This window comes from Littorina saxatilis, linkage group LG8, assembly GCF_037325665.1.
Source record: "Littorina saxatilis isolate snail1 linkage group LG8, US_GU_Lsax_2.0, whole genome shotgun sequence".
Classification (NCBI taxonomy): Eukaryota; Metazoa; Mollusca; class Gastropoda; order Littorinimorpha; family Littorinidae; genus Littorina; species Littorina saxatilis.
In genome coordinates, this window is record NC_090252.1 from 34,348,226 (window position 1) to 34,367,488 (window position 19,263).

Genomic DNA, 19,263 nt, shown 5'->3' on the forward strand with positions numbered 1-19,263 from the left:
TGTTTCTGTGAAACTGAAAGTCACATAATATCTCATGTGCATGGAAGAACTCGAACCAAAACTAATCTATAACAAGAGGCGAAGCCTTCAAGGCTCCCGTAAGAAATCGACAAACAGTAACACAAACTCAATCACTCCGTCACACACACACACACACACACACACACACACACACACACACACACACACACACACACACACACACACAGAGTTAAAACTAACGCATCAGTATAGAATCTACTCCATGTATAATTTTCAAAAAAAGGCAAACAGATAAAATGACTGTATTTGTTGTTGTTGTAGTTGTCCCTGAAAGTTTGAAGAAATGAACGAGAGAATACATTAGAATGTGACATTGATTGTGGGGCTCATTCACATATAAAGTTGAAAGTTGTTCCTCTTGATTTGTAAAAATATTTTTTGCATAAGGCTCAAATTGCGAAAAGCAGGAAACAATTGAACACTTCTAACAGAAGATAGGACTATCATACAGAACAACTTTTCTTCTTAAGCTCTATAAAAAAAGTTGTCTGGTTCAACCACCTGCCCATGCTCAGCCTAAGACTAAGTGCTGTTCACATGTCAAATTTTCAACCAAGTTTCTGCCAACTTTCAAGCGATTTCTGTCAGCGCCAAGTCTGTTGAAAGTTGCTGGCTGCCCAAGTGAACAGCGCAAAGACACAAACCAGATTTAGGCAGCGATTTTTACCAGACTTGCATAATTGATAAGAAGATCAAATGCAAACGACGTTTTCATTGGCAAGAAAAGAAGAGCTAACCAATTGGTAAGCACAATAAGAAAGACTGCGAAAATCTGTGGCAAGTTGTTGACGAGCTGAGTTTTCGAGTCACAGCTTAATCTGTCCTTAATCGAACCAAAATCATTGAGGCCATTCACATTGCAGACTTTTCTCCAACTTAACCTGAGTGACTTAATTAATTTAACCCAACTAAATAACAAGATTTTATTATCTTCATTGTATTAACCCCTTGACTGCCTTATGACGGGTATACCCGTCATGTGCCTGTGCAGCCGCAGCGCCTTTGTAACGGGTAAACCCGTCATCTCAGTTCAGGAATTTTCCAGAAATGCTACGTCACTGCTGACACACAAATAGCAGCCAATGGCTTGGTAGGATACCTCATTCTCATGAATAAACATAAATGGTGATGCGGTTTTGCGTCTGAAGGCTATTTTCGGCCTTGGCGGGCAGGAAAGGGGAGAGAAAGCTCGACTCGTCAAAATGGCTAACGGTGACAGTCGACCGGGCCCTAGTAGGGAAAAACAAAGACTGACTGACGCTGCAGGTGGTGCAAATGATTATGGATACTGACAGAGGAAGGGGGAGATCTTCTTTCGGACGATTCGTTGGAAACATGTAGATGACAGTGATTATGATCCTTTCTTCGAGCAAGCAAAACAGCCACCTGTATTTGATCCACAGGCACCGGAAGATGCGCCGGACCGATTTTTCAAAAGTTCATATTTGAACATCATTATAAGCCAAACTAACTATCATTTCCATGTTTAGACACTAAAAACAGATTCTTGGTTCAATTTCCTTTAAAAATAACATAGGTTTTACTTACCTTACTGCCAGTTTGGAGCTAGAATTTTTTGAGAATTATTACACCCCAAACTCCAAAATTCCCTGGCAATCAGGAATGCACATAAGTAAGTTTTGATTGGCAGCGAAAGGGTAAAACAGGCACATTTATCATGCTGAGCTGAGAAGACATTTTTGTGCCTTGACTTTGGAGATGACAAGAAAATATCGGGAACATTAACGTGATTTGTAAAAAAAAATACTAATCACGGGGCGCGCAGACCCTTGAGTTTAACCCCCAGGCTCAAAACTGTAAGGTTCAGCAGCTAAAGTTGCTTCACTGTTTGTGACATCATCGGAATTTTACCAGAGACTATAGAGTATACAGAGACGCGTCATCCTTCTTTGCGCTGCGGTGCGAAATTGAGACCGGCCAGCCCAGCGCGGGAAAAGAGCCACACCCTGCCGCACAAGGAAACTCGCGTTTCGCGGCTGCTGTCGGCTGTGTTTATATCACGGTTATATTAACATACTGTCTGTTCTGTCCGGCTGACAGTGCTGCAAAAAGTAACTGGATGAAAAAATATGTTTGTTTGTGAACATCCTTTTTAAATGACCATAAAAACACCGCAGAAATGGTATAGATTAAAATTAAATCACATTTTCTTGGGCAATATTCGCTGGATCGCTGTAGTTATGCAAACATGATTCAAGTCAGTCTCAGTCTTTTCACGACCTAACCGTCGTTATTTTTGTGTGTTTTAATCAAATACAAATACATACTGAATACATGGTCAGTTAAGCCTGAGAAAATATGTCAGGAATAAATCGTTTAACGAAATAGTTCCCGGTTAAATCGGTAACTAAGGCATTTAGTCAATTTGGTGTCGTCCCAGCACATCGAAACTGAAATGGGTTGTCAATTACACGGAGCTAAGAAGTTATCATGAAAGGAAAACTGTAATTCTTGTGACCAAACCGGCTGACTTTAAAGAATCTCGATCGATCGATGATTTTCTTATTTCTTTTCAGTTGCTTCTTTCTTGTTCAGAAAGCTCTCTCTCTCTCTCTCTCTCTCTCTCTCTCTCTCTCTCTCTCTCTCTCTCTCTCTCTCTCTCTCTCTCTCTCTCTCTTATTATGGCAAGATTCCGAGGTGGAATAACAGAACTATTTGTGCACGTTAATCGATATAAGAGATACGATGCGGATATGTTGTTATGCCCCTTTTTTCCAGGGAAAGTAAAGAAGATGAGTTTTATTTTGTGCTTTGTTGCCCCGCACTTCGTGATTTGCGATGCCAGTTTATTCCTGCTAAGTTTTATAGAAACCCAAGTTTACACAAGTTTTCTATGCTTTTGGCATCTGTGAATGAAGGTATTGTTCGAAAGTTGTCAGCTTATCACGGTGTACAAAGCATTTCGGCTACGTAGTGTTGTTATGTCTTAGTTCATGTAAGCCTACGGTATATTTTATTTGAAATGTAATGTCTTAGTTCGTGTATGAACTATGATTTATTTCATTTGATTTGTGTGCAAATGTCATTATGTCATTGTATATATGTTCACGCCCGTCATTTACAATCAAAATATTAATCATGATAAATGATACTAACGTTCGCAGCTGCAAGCCGTTGTAGATCTACTCTATAACTCCGCGACGGCCGTGTCAATCAAACGAGATGGTTATGTCTACCCTAATCGATCACCGACCGTATTGCCACTAGATCAGTCTATCAGTTCCAGACTTGGCATGCCGAAATGAGATAAAGTAGAGGAGAAATAAATCTTATACATGTGAAACTAGTACCAACATGCACAGCTTGGACTGGTTTGAGGCTGTAGTGTGTACATTGTGTGTTTTCACTGTTCCGGTAGAATAGATCTACACGCAGTTCGACGCTACAACTTTTACTGATTTTCCAACATTTAACGAGAGAAAAATTGAAGAAACAATCCTCACCTACTCTCTTCCTTGGGAAATTTGAACATCCTCAAGCCTTTGGCATGTGCGTTTGAGCAATTGATGGCCGAACACCATGCCCCACTGCGTTTTCGCGTTGGCGCAACCATGCTTGTGCAGCACGATATCACCACTGCTGGGGAAAGAGAAAGTAGGTGGTTCCATGTTTCCGCGTGGTGGCGCCACTGGGCTTCCGGTCTCACTTTTCAGCACCGTATGGAGCGTCTCTGTATACTCTATAGTCTCTGAATTTACTCAGAATTCACCACTTCCATACTCTCGCGGACGTTCGCGATACAATGGCCGCCAGATCGGAACGCGAAAACGCCTCGCTTTAGCCATGAAATTTGTCGGATTATGGCCCAAAACTATTCCAAAATAAACTAAACCCTGTGAGGGAAGGTGAGAAAACAATTTCCTACGGCATGCATATGCCTGGTTAACCTAAGTCACGCCAAAACGCAAATGAACGCGTTTTTGACACCAAAAAAAGCCTCTTGGGGTCCTTTAATATTTGTGTAAGATCTGTTCAAATGCAGAGCTTTTAATGACAAAGGCATACTGCATCTCCCTGATTATAATTAAGTGATCTTCTCGTATCATCTGTTCAACAGCGCCAATGTTTACGAGGATAACGAATGAAATGAGTAGACCAGGGTGGGTATCATTTTCGATGCTCCGTCTACCCGGTTTGAAATTGCTGTACCAGCTTTACACCACGGCTCTACAAAGAGCGTTCATCCTAAAACATTTCATCACACTTTCATGCAAATCAGCCTCTTTTAACCCTTATTTTGTAGTTATTGTAAGTTTTAGCCCCGAAATCGCGAATTTGAGCTTCATGACGCAATCTCATACATTGCGCGGTGAGTATCTTCACGAGTCGACCGTATGAAAACGACATAACTCTCGAACTTCATTTTTTTGTGTCAAGCCTCACGATAGTCTATTATTTGACGGCATGGTTTTGTATTTAACGCACTATTGCCAGGAGCCTGCATTCTAAATAATAATGGAACAGTCCTCGTAGGTATACCTTTGACGTAATAACTTTGGAATTCGCAGGTGTACCGTATTTGACGCCGACTACAAGCCGCGACTTTTTTTTTTTTTAAATCACATTGCGGCTTATAAAAAGATGCGGCTAAAACGTTACCTAAACTTGAATAGCATTCACCTAATTAAAAATTTTAGTAATAAATTTTCATTTGATTAATATACTTACCCAACTCACATATAGCAATTAACCCTAGTTCAGTGCTGGATACGCTGTACGCGTCCCCTTGGTAACCAAGGGAGACCACTCTAAAAAAGAGAGTGCTCTATCCCATAATGCCAGACTAACTACTAGCCTGACTTCCGTATGCGCGCGCATACGCCGCCATCTTATCATTCCTAAACGAAGCCCAACTCACTCCTTTTTTAGACCCCCATAACTCCCACAGCGGGGAGGCGGGAGGGAATAAACGATGTGAGTTGGGTAAGTATATTAATCAAATGAAAATTTATTACTAAAATGTTTAATTAAATTACATATCTTACCCAACTCACATATAGCAGATTGCTATCATAGGAGGAGGGTACTCACCATATCAATCCACAAGAACCTGCCCTGCAGCCACCAAAGAGGGCAAAGCAGAGCTGCCATCTTGACGTATGCCAGCCACCTCCCGGAGATAGAAGTTTATAAAAACGTCTTCCGATCTCCAGTATGCCGACTCCAGAACTTCTGAAAGACGACCTGATCTCAGCACTGCCAACGACGAAGCCCACGCCCTGGCCTCGTGAGTTCTGGCAGCCGTAAGGGGCAACACCATTCTGGTATCCCCTAATTGTCTTTGCCACCAGATATAAGCGTTCCGAATGGTAGACGAAACCCATTTGGTTAGCGTAACTTTCGAAATGTCCTTCCCCCGAGCCGTATTGAGTGATATAAAGAGCAGTTTCTGAGACATAGAGCGAATAGGCTGAGTCCGGGACAGGTAGCTGCTGAGTGCTCGTACAGGGCAGTTAAAAACATCCTCATCTCCCGGGGCCAGGATTGTGCTCAAAGGGGGAATACGGATAAGCGGGGATGGTTGACCTGGTTTTTGGTTCTTAGCCAAGAAATTAGGCCTGAACCTAAGAGAAAAAGAACCGTCTTTCTCCCGGGAGATATCATTTGCCATTCCCGACAACGCGTGCACCTCGCTACCACGTCTAGCCGTAGCGAGTAAGACCAAGAAAAGAGTTTTATGAGTTACATTTGCCAGACTGGCTAAATGGATAGGCTCAAAGTCCTCTGACGCAAGAAAACGTAACACCAAAAAAACATCCCACGCCGGGAGCTTTGTTTTGTCATGAGCCAACTTAAGGGAAGCGCCCTTAATAACGCCGGAGATAACCCCCGACAAGTTAACTTTGTGACCAAGTTGCCTGAGAGTAGAGGCAATTGCCGACCTTCTAACCTTCAACGAAGAGGGAGAACCCCCTTGATCAGCTAGCCACGCCAAGTGATTCGCTAACTGCATAGACCTAGGCGCCAGAGGGTTCACATTATTCTCAAGACACCACTTCGACCACGAAGACCAATGCGAAGCGTAAACAGAGTTGGTCGACTCTCTGTGAGCGTTTTGAACCAGCTTCAGAGTAGACACAGAGGCCCCTGCCCTAAGCAGAGAGTCTCTGATAACACCCACCCGTGAAGTTGCAGCATTTGCGGGTTTACGTGATGAATGCCTGACCGAGGCTGCAGAAGTTCGCCCTTCCTTAGAGCGAGCGGGATGGGAGGACGAACGGCCAGACGTACCAGATCCGGATACCAGTGCTGGCTGGGCCAGAGAGGCGCAACCAGCACCAGCGCTGGCCTTTCGAGGTCTGCTTTCCTTATTACCCTGCCCAGAATGCAGAAAGGAGGAAACGCGTAAGCCACCAGGTTCGTCCAGTCCATCTCGAGTGCGTCCACCGCCCAGGCTTGGGGGTCCGGGAACGGAGACACAAAAAGCGGGAGCCTTGCCGAGAACCTTGTCGCAAACAAGTTGATGCACGGCTTGTCCACCTGAACCCAAAGGCGCTCCAAGGCCTGATGCGAGAGGGTCCACTCCGAGTGGAGTATCTTGTCCCCCCTGCTCAGGGCATCCGCCAACACATTGAGCTTGCCCCTCAGGTAAGTTGCTGACAACCGAATGTAATGCGTACTGCACCACATCAGCAAGCGACATGCTCTGTCTGACAGAACCTGCGAGCGCGTCCCCCCCTGGCGATTTATTATAAGCCGCAACAGTCGTATTGTCTGTATGTACTCTGACATGACTGCTCGCCAGAGAAGGAAGAAACGCCCCAGGCCCAAGGCCACAGCCTCCAGCTCCAAGACGTTTATGTGCAAGGACCCTTGACTGACGTCCCACACACCCGCAGCCGTTTGATCCGCCAAATGAGCTCCCCACCCTGTCTGAGACGCATCCGTGAACAGATCGTTCTCCGGAGCCGGGGGAGTGATGGGGACACCCTGGGACACCCAAGGAAGAAGCCAGACACCTGTGGTGCTCCTGAACCAATCTCCCAACTCGACCTGACAACTCCAAGCTTGAGTTGCCTGATCCCACCGAGCCTGCACCGCCGCCTGAAATGGTCTCTTGTGCACTCTTCCCAACGGAACCAGCGAGGCCATAGATTCCATCTGACCCAGGATAGAATACAACTCCCGAGCCGAGGCCACATTCTTTCCGAGTAACTCCCGGATCAGCGACTGAAGTTTGTCCACCCGCTTTTGAGCAGGACGAACTGACCACTCCACTGTGTTGAACTCTATGCCCAGATAAGTGAACCCCTGTGAAGGCTCCAACTCGGACTTCCCCACATTGATTGAGAACCCGAGTTGACTCGCTAGGCTGAGAACCCTGTGCGTGTGTGTGCTGCATAAGGCCTGATTCTGGTGCAAAATCAGCCAGTCGTCGAGGTACGCCCTGAGGCGCACCCCCTCCTGCCTCACTAGGGCACAGAGCTGACGAACGACCATCGTGAAGATCCAAGGAGAGAGGGACAGACCGAACGGGAGAGCCCGAAACTGGAAAATCCTTTCCCCCCACCGAAACCGCAGCCACTTTCTGTCCGCTGTGTGCATCAGCACGTGAAAGTAAGCGTCTGTGAGATCGATGGAAGTAGCCCAATCCCCTGGACGGAGAGCCTCTCTCACCGACGCCGGCGTTTCCATCGTGAATTTTACCACTCTCAGGAACCTGTTCAGACATGAAAGGTCTAGAACTGGCCTCCATGCACCCGATGCTTTGGGCACCACAAAGAGCCTGCCGTAAAATCCCAACGATCCCTGATCGCGAACCTCTTCGATCGCCTCTTTTTGCAGGAGAGCAACTACCTCCCCCTGCACAGCCAACTTGGCCTCGGGATCGTTTGGAAATCTGAAAGGCGGAGGTATCCTGGACAGAGGTGCCTTCTTCTCTGCCCAGAGTAGCCGGAACCCCGAACTGACCACCCCTAATACCCACTGGCTGGCCACCAAGCGTGACCAGGTAGTGAGGGCCCTGGAGGGGCCGCCCGCCACCACGACGGTGGGGGCTACCGGGACCGAAAGTTCGGGAGGGCATCATTGGGGGTGGGGCTTGCGCCCCGACCCCCTAGACCCGCCAAAAGAACCCCCCCTCTGAGAAGAGGCACCACGCCCCCTACCCCGAAAAGAAGAGTTCTGACCCTGCGTCTTGCCCGCCGCCGCGGACGAAGACTGAGTCTTGCCTTGACCCTGAGGCCTGCCTTGAGGCTTCTGAAAACCTTGGCGAACAATCTTGGCTATAGCCAGATCCCTTGCCTCGTGCGTTTCCTTTTGCAAAGCATCCAAAGATGCGCGACCCAGAAGGGAACCATCCATGACGGGAGACACCTTCAGAGCATCGATCGTCATCTTGTCCCTAATTCTTGACCCCGTCAAAAAAGCCGACCTGCGAGAATGCACGGCAAAAGTGTACAATCTAGCCGACAACGCCATTTGTTCCTGTGACACCCTGGCCAAAGTAGCCAGCAAAGTCATCACATCTTCCGAGGAAGCGTCGAACCGGAACTCAAAGGGATCGAGCGACGCAGCAATCGACCTCGACAACGATCTCTGGAGTGACTCTGACACAGAAGCCAGCTCCAGCAGAGACCGTCCTGTCTCCTCTAAAGACATCAAAGATGCCTCCGTACAAGGGACAGGCCTATCCCTCGAATAGCCATCTTCCCTCAGAGCCGCAAGTTCCGGTGTCACCGGGAGTATCGACTTAGGCAAAGAGTAGGAATCAATCAGTCTGACTGGGTTGACCACCAGCTTGAAGTTGCGCAGATTAGCCGAACAAGGAACTTGTTGACCAACCTTCGCTAACCACGGTACAGCCGCCTCGGGAGCCTCACTGTGTTGTGCCAACAACGGAACAGGAGACACCCCCTTAGACCAACCCTTCACCAACACCTTCGACATCTCAAACGCCAGAGAAGGCGATTCGATGAACTTGAAAGAACCCTTCGTATTCTTATCAACACGAAAATCCCCCCAAGCCGAAGGAGGTGGAGCAAGCTGAGACTTGCTCTCCACCACCCCCTCTTCAAAGTACTTTGAAGCCGTTTCAGCTGCAAGCGCCACCGCACTTCCCAGCCTAGACGGCAAACGGACACCGGCCTCCTCTCCCAGAACGGAAGTGCCATCGCCCAGACAGTCGTCCTGTACGTCTGTACAGTCCGGGAGTTGACCCCCCGCTTGACTGCCATAGTCAAACAGAGACCCATCTCCACTGTCTTCTTCCCCCGAAGGCGGAAGCGGAAGTCTCACAGACTGACCAACGTCAAATGGCGCGGCAGAAAGCAACGAACCTTCCGTACGCTCTACAGTGTCCCTACCCCCCCCTGACCGGCCGACAGCGCGGCGATGGCCAGGCGGGGTATCAGAACTTTCACCCGTGAGCGCGATGCCCGTGGCTACTTTTGACTGTAGACGCGCTACACTTTCCCCGGAGAACCCAGGTACTCGTGTAGCAAACATACCTTGTGACCGCGAACCACCAGGAGACAGACCACCCGACGAAAGTGGGATAATCTCATCCCCATCCTGAACAGCATGAACATCAGCTGTAGTCACCGTAACAGAAGGGCCCGCCACCATCTTTGCCAAAGATGACGGTCCTGTCACCCCAGAAGGGAGTGAACGCAGTTCAGCCCGTGTAGACGAAATTTCTTCCGCCAGTGAAGAAACCTGTGAACTAAGTGCAAGCAAAAGAGAGGCCACGTCCGCGGCCGCCAGACCAGAAACAGCAGGAGCAGAAACCGCTTTAGCAGGTTTAGCAACATTAGCAACCTTATCCAAAGGTTTCACCGGCAAAATGGCCGCCGGCAAAATGGCGGCAGAAGGCATGCCTATCAAAACATCAACACATTTTTCTGAGTCAGATTCTAACACCCCCGCGACGGTTTGTTTAGATTCTCTATGCATCTTTCTGGGAGGGGAGGACTCAGCAGCCACCTGCTTAGAACTCTGCCTCTTCTTAACGTTATCAGCCATAGCATGTACGACTTTGTCAAAATATTTCAGAAAAAAATTTTCGAAAAAATTTCACAAGTCAAAAATGGCCAAACAACGCCTTTACAACAAGTACAAAACAAAGAACGATCTCACCTCAATACAGTAGCAAGGTAAGACGACGAAAGAATACCAAGGAGAAGAAACCCGGTCCCTCAGACCAAGCAACATCGGCTGAACAACAGCCAGAGCGTACACAAATGCGACCAGCTTGTCTGAGCGCTGAGTATGGAATGATAAGATGGCGGCGTATGCGCGCGCATACGGAAGTCAGGCTAGTAGTTAGTCTGGCATTATGGGATAGAGCACTCTCTTTTTTAGAGTGGTCTCCCTTGGTTACCAAGGGGACGCGTACAGCGTATCCAGCACTGAACTAGGGTTAATTGCTATATGTGAGTTGGGTAAGATATGTAATTTAATGGAAGTCGCCCAGCGGATTTTCATTTCGCTCGATTAACAATTACCGGTACTTTATTAGCTCTCTACTCGAGACTCGGCGCTTTTCTCTTTCTTTCGCGAATCTTCGTTTGTGAACAAGTCGTCGTGACAAGATAGCGTACAGAGAAACACCAGATGTATCAGGATCTCGCGCGTGCGAGATTTCGTTTTTTTGTGTCTCGCGTTAGTTGGAGGAGCGAGAGCCGCCATGTTGTGTTTTCGTCTGCTCGAAATGTGCGCAAAAGTCGTAAATCATCACAAAAAAATCTTATTCCGGGCGAGACTACATGTGTGTGTTGGTTACAAATTGTGTGTGATATTTTTCTTCAAATTTTTTCACTTTTCTTCTTTGTTTCACTTGTTTATTCTCGGAGCCGATTTCGCCAAATACCGTACTTTCGTTTGCCTGGTTATTTTGATTGATTGACACAATCCGATTATATTCTTTTCGGCGGCGGCTAATATAGTGACGCGGCCTATACGTGGCTCTTCACAATTTTTTTTTTTTAAAGTTGGGGGTGCGGCTTATAAAACGGTGCGTCTTGTAATCCGTCAAATACGGTACATGTTTTTTCAATCAATCAATCAATCAATGAAGCTTATATCGCGCATATTCCGTGGGTACAGTTCTAGGCGCTCTGCAGTGATGCCGTGTGAGATGAAATTTTATACGGCCAGTAGATTGCAGCCATGTCGGCGCATATTTACCTTTCACGGCCTTATTCCAAGTCACACGGGTATGGTAGACAATTATCAACTGTGCCTAAGCAATTTTGCCAGGAAAGACCCTTTTGTCAATCGTGGGATCTTTAACGTGCACACCCAATGTGGTATACACGGGGGGTGGTTCGGACACCGAAGAGAGTCTGCACACAAAGTTGACTCTGTGAAATAAATTTCCGCCGAACCTGGGATCGAACTCGCGCTGACAGCGGCCAACTGAATACAAATCCAGCGCGCTACCAACTGAGCTATATCCCCGCCCACCTGTTTTTTGATTACAATCAAAACGAAAGTAGATCTAAGCTTGAATGTAAATTTTATCTTTGAAATATTTGCTTTGTGATTCGTAACTGAAATAACCATGGTATTGTGTTGCTTAGTAATTGATGCATGAATTGGCGTCTCGCAGAATTACACGCCCCTGAGGAAGGCCTGGCAACAGGTCAAAAATTTGGGCTGCCACTTGAAATTCTTTGTTTGGCTTTTCTTTTCCTTGATTTTGTGTCATATATATATATACTAGATGAATACCCGCTTCGCCGGGTAGCCGGCTTCGACGGGAAGAAGTAGAGCCGAATACCCGGCTTGAGTGGCGCACCGTACACCAGGTGAGTGGCGCACCGTACGCGATCACGCCACACGAAGGAAAACTTCTAAAAATAGTAACGGGAATATGGATTGAGCGTTGTGGACAGTGACCTTCTAAAAATAGTAACGGGAATATGGATTGACGCCACACGAAGGAAGGGAGATAAACGCAAAACACTGGAGAAGATAAGGAAGAGTTACTGGGAATGGATCTGGGAAGATTAACAAAAAACCCAAAATCGGTTCAGCGCTGCGCGCTGAGAGCACGTGTTGAAAATTCTCATCGACCAGGTTGCGTCCGGGGTTTACCTGAATATGCCCACCAAATTTTAAGCAGATCCATCGAGAACTTTGGCCGTGCATCGGGAACACACACACACACACACACACAGACACACAGACACACAGACAAACAGACACAAGTCGTATATGGCCAAGAATCTGTCATGGCGTCGAAAGAAGGAAAGAGCCCGCTTGAATTATTTGGCAGGCTCCTGCTTCTAATAAACTTTTTTTGCAAAGAACATTTTTGTGTTGGATGAAAGAGGATGAATGGACGAACGTTTTGGTATAACATGGTGGCAAATTTATGCCGTAAGCAATGAATAACGGACTTGTGATTCCAACCTTACCTAGTCATTCTGGAGAAAAAAGCGTTACGCGATTTTGGGTGCTTTCAGTTTTGTAAGAACTGTACTCCGAACACGTGCGCGACCGGTAAATCCTTCATACAAACCAGACAGGAAATGAATGCAGTATTTAATGAGACCAAAAATGAGCTCGACGGAGCTGCCAACTTTGTTCATTTCGCTTGGAAAAGTGATGCGAGATGTACGTTATTATCCTTGTGTAAATTCGGTATCGGTCAGTCAAACGGTCGTACAGTCCGCGGTAAATGTAAGATGGCCGCCAAAGATCGATTTCGAGGTTCACACAGTCTACTAAGTCTAAAATGATATTTAAAAAATTGCTTGCAATGCATGCTTTGTCTGTGATTCGTGAAAATCGACACGATTTGTTGATTTTGTGTATTGAAAAATTACTTATAACCAATATAAAACGTTCTCGTTTTGCCGAGATGTTGTGACAAGCGTGACCTAACTAGTCTCCCTTGGTCATTTGCATATGATCTATCAATTACAACAGGACTTTCACATCTACGTGCGAGATGGACGAGCCCAGCCCCACGGGTAAAGTGTGCATGGACGTCATCCAAATAGTAACGTACATCACTTTTGTCGTTTTGAGAATGAAACTGCTATAAATCGAGTGATTTCTTACGAAACATGATAAAAACAATGTTTGAAAGGAAAAAGTATTCGTACCTGAATGATTCAGTCGAAAATCGAATGTTGTTGAATTTTGTTTGTGGGGGGGGGGGGGGTGGTTTTGTGTGTGTTAGTGGTGCTTGGTTACCCATAGGTCTGTGACATTCTTAGTTTATATGATCAAAGCTCATTGGCAATTGCAAATAATCTCAGGGAGGTAGGTTAGTCATGCTATCTAATTTTTACATTTAGTCAAGTTTTGACTAAATGTTTTAACATAGAGGGGGAATCGAAAAGAGGGTCGTGGTGTGTGTGTGTGTGTGTGTGTGTGTGTGTGTGTGTGTGTGTGTGTGTGTGTGTGTGTGTGTGCGTGCGTGCGTGTAGAGCGATTCAGACTGGACCGATCTTTATGACATTTTACATGAGAGTTCCTTGGATTGATATCCCCAATTTTATTTTTCTTTTTTTCGATAAATGTCTTTGATGATGTCATATCCGGCTTTTCGTGAAAGTTGAGGCGTCACTGTCACGCTCTCATTTTTCAACCAATGTGGTTGAAATTTTGGTCAAGTAGTCTTCGACGAAGGCTGGACTTCGGTATTGCATTTCAGCGTGGTAGCTTAAAAATTAATTAATGACTTTGGTCATTAAAAATCTGAAAATTGTAAAAAAAATTAAAAATTTATAAAACGATCCAAATTTACGTTTATCTTATTCTCCATCATTTGCTGATTCCAAAAACATATAAATATGTTATATTTGGATTAAAAACAAGCTCTGAAAATTAAAAATATAAAAATTATTATCAAAATTAAATTTTCGAAATCAATTTAAAAACACTTTCATCTTATTCCTTGTCGGTTCCTGATTCCAAAAACATATAGATATGATATGTTTCGATTAAAACACGCTCAGAAAAATTAAACGAAGAGAGGTACAGAAAAGCGTGCTATCCTTCTCAGCGCAACTACTAAACCGCTCTTCTTGTCAAATTCACTGCCTTTGCCACGAGCATGAGCGGTGGACTGACGATGCTACGAGTATACGGTCTTGCTGAAAAATTGCATTGCGTTCAGTTTCATTCTGTAAGTTCGACAGCTACTTGACTAAATCAGTAAATGTTGTATTTTCGCCTTACCCAACTTGTTATTATTATTATTATTATTATCATGAGAGCTTATATAGCGCGAACCACAATTAACCGTTGCTCTCCGCGCTTTACATATTAATTTCTGCCGTTTGAAATTGAATTTTTTACAGACAAACAGACATTTTTTACGCACAATATATAACGCATTCACATCGGCCAGTAAACCTCAAGCCATTACGGCGAATATTTACTTTTCGCGGCCTATTATTCCAAGTCAAACGGGTATTTGGTGGACATTTTTTATCTATGCCTATACAATTTTGCCAGCAAAGACCCTTTTGTCAATCATGGGATCTTTAACGTGCACACCCCAATGTAGTGTACACGAAGAGACCTCGGTTTTTCGTCTCATCCGAAAGACTAGCACTTGAACCCACCACCTAGGTTAGGAAAGGGGGGAGAAAATTGCTAACGCCCTGACCCAGGTTCGAACTCGCAACCTCTCGCTTCCGAGCGCAAGTGCGTTACCACTCGACCACCCAGTCCATTTCAGGCTGTTTTGTTTTCCTCAGGCAAAATATAATTAAAACTAATGAAAAAAATGTGTTTCAATTTGCATCCGGCAGTTAGGGTTAATTATTTTGCGTTTGGGGATGTGACTTTTTTTTTTTTAGATGGGATATTATATTTGGTTTGGGGTTGTGGCTCCATTTTATCTGTGGGCAGGTATTTAAGTGTATAAAAGACATTACAATTCCAGGCAAGTGTTTCGTTACAATGGAACTTGGAAGAAAAGTGTTGTTCGGCAGTACAGTAAAACCTGTCTCTAAAGGACACCCTTGGGGTATGGTAATGGTGTCCCTATTGGACAGGTGTCCTTTCTTCACAGGTGGAGGGGCTGGGGCAATATTTTACAAAGAACACGTAAAATGTACAAGACACTTTTTGTCAATTCTGGAGTATGTATTTATTTTTCAACATAAAGAAAATTAATTAAATAAAATAAACTTAAATAAAATTACCAGATCATTGTACAAGGCACAGATTGAGGGCGGTGACAGGAATAGAGAGAGAGAGAGAGAGAGAGAGAGAGAGAGAGAGAGAGAGAGAGAGAGAGAGAGAGAGAGAGAGACTGACTGACTATTAGGGTTTAACGTCCTCTTAGACCAACTGGTCTATATTGGGACAGGTATTGGTAATACGCTGAAGATATGGCGTGATACTTTGATTCGAACAAGCCCGCTGTGGCTGTCTCCTTCGACACACCAGCATTGGGTTTGTCTCGTTGAAATGTTGATGCTTGCATATGTTTTTTTCAGTGTGTGTGTGTGCGTGCGTGCGTGTGTGTGTGTGTGTGTGTGTGTGTGTGTGTGTGTGTGTGTGTGTGTGTGTGTGTGTGTGTGTGTGTGTGTGTGTGTGTGTGTGTGTGTGTGTGTGTGTGTGTGTGTGTGTGTGTGTGTAACTTAGAAAAGGGACAGGAATGACTGATGCACAGACACTTTGTTGGGATTTCCTGGTTTTGTCATTAACATCCTCGTCCTAAGCGCGTAAGCCACGATGCTAGGTCAAAAAGCCTAACGTCATGCTATTATCACTCACTGCTCTTACAAACGAACACACACAAACCTATGAATAAAGTAGATCTTACGGGATTTAACGTTTTTTTAACTGCCAAAATTTTACTTTTTATTCTTGTTGAAATTCACAACATTTCATAAAGATCGGTGAAAAATGAGAAAATAACGGTTTATAACTGACAAAAGCTTGTTTTTCTTCTGAAATTCAGTTTGGGACAACCAACCTAACCACAACATTTCATAAAGATCGGTGAAAAATTAGAAATTAACGGTTTATAAAGTTTTTTTTAACTGCCAATAATTAACTTTTTCTTCTTGAAAAGTTTGTATTGGAGATCAGTTAGGGACAATGGATCACTGTGCCAATTTTGGTGTAAATCCGACGATTAGGGACCAAGAAACAAGGAGCAGAGTGTTTTTTGGCGGTTAAACTGTCATTTTAACAGTTTAATGATTTGGTGAAATTTCTTCCACCACAATACTATACAATGTTTTATCTACCCATTATTGCAAGAACCCCAAAATCACATTTTTTTGGAAAAATCGCTTTCACCCATGCTAGAACCTCCCCTTAAGTGCTCAAGACACTATACTGACCCCCCCCCCCCCCCCCCCCCCCAAAGGTGGCCCATACCAATAAAAACAGTTTTTATTCTGCTAAAAACCACATATCCTTTCTTACCCACAACAACATTAATAAGATAAAGCAAGTCTAAAAAATGGTGTTTGTGTAACACTTTTTGGACACACTGACAGATTCCTGAAAAAACGGTATTTAACGTTTTTTTAACTGCCAAAATTTTACTTTTTATTCTTGTTGAAATTCACAACATTTCATAAAGATCGGTGAAAAATTAGAAAATAACGGTTTATAACTGACAAAAGCTTGTTTTTCTTCTGAAAAGTACGTATTGAAACTCAGTTATGGACAACGGACCTACTCACAAAATTTCATAAAGATTGGTGAAAAAACGGGATTTAACGGTTTTTTAACTGCCAAAAATCAACTTCTTATTCTTGTTGAAATTCAGTTAGGGACAACCAACCTAACCACAACATTTCATAAAGATCGGTGAAAAATTAGAAAATAACGGTTTATAACGGGTTTTAACTGCCCCAGGTGGCCCATACCAATAAAAACAGTTTTATTCTGCTAAAAACCACATCTCCTTTCTTACCCACAACAACATTAATAAGATAAAGCAAGTCTAAAAAATGGTGTTTGTGTAACACTTTTTGGACACACTGACAGATTTCTGGCCATATATATATATATAGAAGATGTTTAGCGTACATGTATTACACCCTTAAAATGATATATGAGCCTTTAAATTTAAAAAACCTTCTCCATCTACACATACAGTCTAAATTAGTTATAAACTCAGCAATCTTGCCAGCATATATATCAGATATTTTTGATTAAAAAATAAACCAACCATTTAAAGTGTGAAAACACACACACACACACACACACACACACGTGTGTGTATGCACAATACACGACACACAAACCGACACACACACAGAGGAGTCACCTGTTCAGAATCAGGTTCAGGATCACAACCACTGTCAGGTGAGAGGTCATGTACAGGTTCTTTTCCATCAGCGCCCCCTGGGTTTGACAACTCGAAGTGCTCTTGACTAGTATCCTGCACAATGCAGCAGGAGAGTAACAAATTGACAACATAAACTGTCTCTCTCTATATATACCTCTCAGAGGTTTCATGATCGAAACTGTTAATTCAAAAAACTTGTTCAGGTACTTTGACAAAACCAGTTAAACTTCACATAATGATTCTGATTTCTATGGTGTTAAAAGTACCTAAACAAGTTTTTTGAATTAACAGTTTCGATCATGAAACCTCTGAGAGATAGAGTTTATGTTGTCATTTGTTTTACTCTCTTGCTTTGAACATCCAACCCTCGCCCTAAGATAGGGTCATCAGGAACAGAAACAATATAATCAAAGAACTATCACAGCAAACTTACACATTATAACTGTCTATGTACAGATACAAATTTAAAAATAATTGTCGTAAGTGCATTTTCAGTACAATTGTCAATGATAAAAAGTGTCAATTATTAACATAACTTAATTTAGATCTGCATTTTATTACATTTTGTTTATAATTTACATACATTCTAAATGAATTGATAAACAATTCAGCACTTGTTTAGTTGCATTATGTGTGACATATAATTGTTTTTTGATTCGCTGTATGTGTTTGTTTCATATTTAAGATAAATTCGCAGTGAGTTCCATAGGACAGCATGACCCCAATAAAGAAGGCTTGATTTGAAAGAGAGAGAGTTAAAGCGATTGGGGGGGGGGGGGGGACCAAAAGATCCCTCAGGTGTAATCTGGAAGGGTGACAGTACCGGATGTTTCACCAGCTCACTTTTTTTTTACAACTCTCAAGTTCTGTTAACATTTCACTGCATTCCTGGGTCAGGTTCTGTCCTAAACTCCGATGAGTGTTAAAGTTTGAAGAAATGCATCATTGCATGAGCGATACATTAAAATGTGAAATTGAGCGTCGTGCTCTTTTGACACATAAATTTGGCACTTTTTTCTCTTGTCTAGTGAAAATGCATGCATGCTGACTTAATTTAGGCTCATGCAGACCGCGAAAGCAGGAAACAATCCATTCTAACAGAAGATAGCACTAATCGTACTGAATTTTTTTTCTCTTTAAGTGCTATATAAAAGTTGCTTTTTACATTTAGTCAAGTTTTGACTAAATGTTTTAACATAGAGGGGGAATCGAGACGAGGGTCGTGGTGTATGTGCGTGCGTGTGTGTGTGCGTGTGTGTGTGTGTGTCTGTGTGTCTGTGTGTGTGTGTGTAGAGCGATTCAGACTAAACTACTGGACCGATCTTTATGAAATTTGACATGAAAGTTTCTGGGTATGAAATCCACGAACATTTTTTTCATTTTTTTGATAAATGTCTTTGATGACGTCATATCCGGCTTTTCGTGAAAGTTGAGGCGGCACTGTCACGCCCTCATTTTTCAACCAAATTGGTTGAAATTTTGGTCAAGTAATCTTCGACGAAGCCCGGACTTCGGTATTGCATTTCAGCTTGATGGCTTAAACATTAATTAATGACTTTGCTCATTAAAAATCTGAAAATTGTAAAATAAATTTTTTTTTATAAAACGATCCAAATTTACGTTCATCTTATTCTCCATCATTTGCTGATTCCAAAAACATATAAATATGTTATATTTGGAATAACAACAAGCTCTGAAAATTAAATATATAAAAATTATTATCAAATTTTTTTTTTTCGAAATCAATTTAAAACACTTTCATCTTATTCCTTGTCGGTTCCTGATTCCAAAAACATATAGATATGATATGTTTGGATTAAAAACACGCTCAGAAAGTTAAAACGAAGAGAGCTACAGAAAAGCGTGCTATCCTTCTCAGCGCAACGAATACCCCGCTCTTCTTGTCAATTCCACTGGCACTGCCTTTGCCACGGGCGGTGGAGTGACGATGCTACGAGTATACGGTCTTGCTGTGTTGC

At 43.6% G+C, this 19,263-nt stretch overlaps 1 long non-coding RNA gene across 1 annotated transcript in view; it reads right to left on the bottom strand.

Annotated features, from left to right (window-relative positions):
* LOC138973372 (uncharacterized) overlaps nucleotides 1–19,263 on the bottom strand; it is an 88,761-nt gene that overhangs the window by 63,144 nt on the left and 6,354 nt on the right. The window lies entirely within an intron of this gene.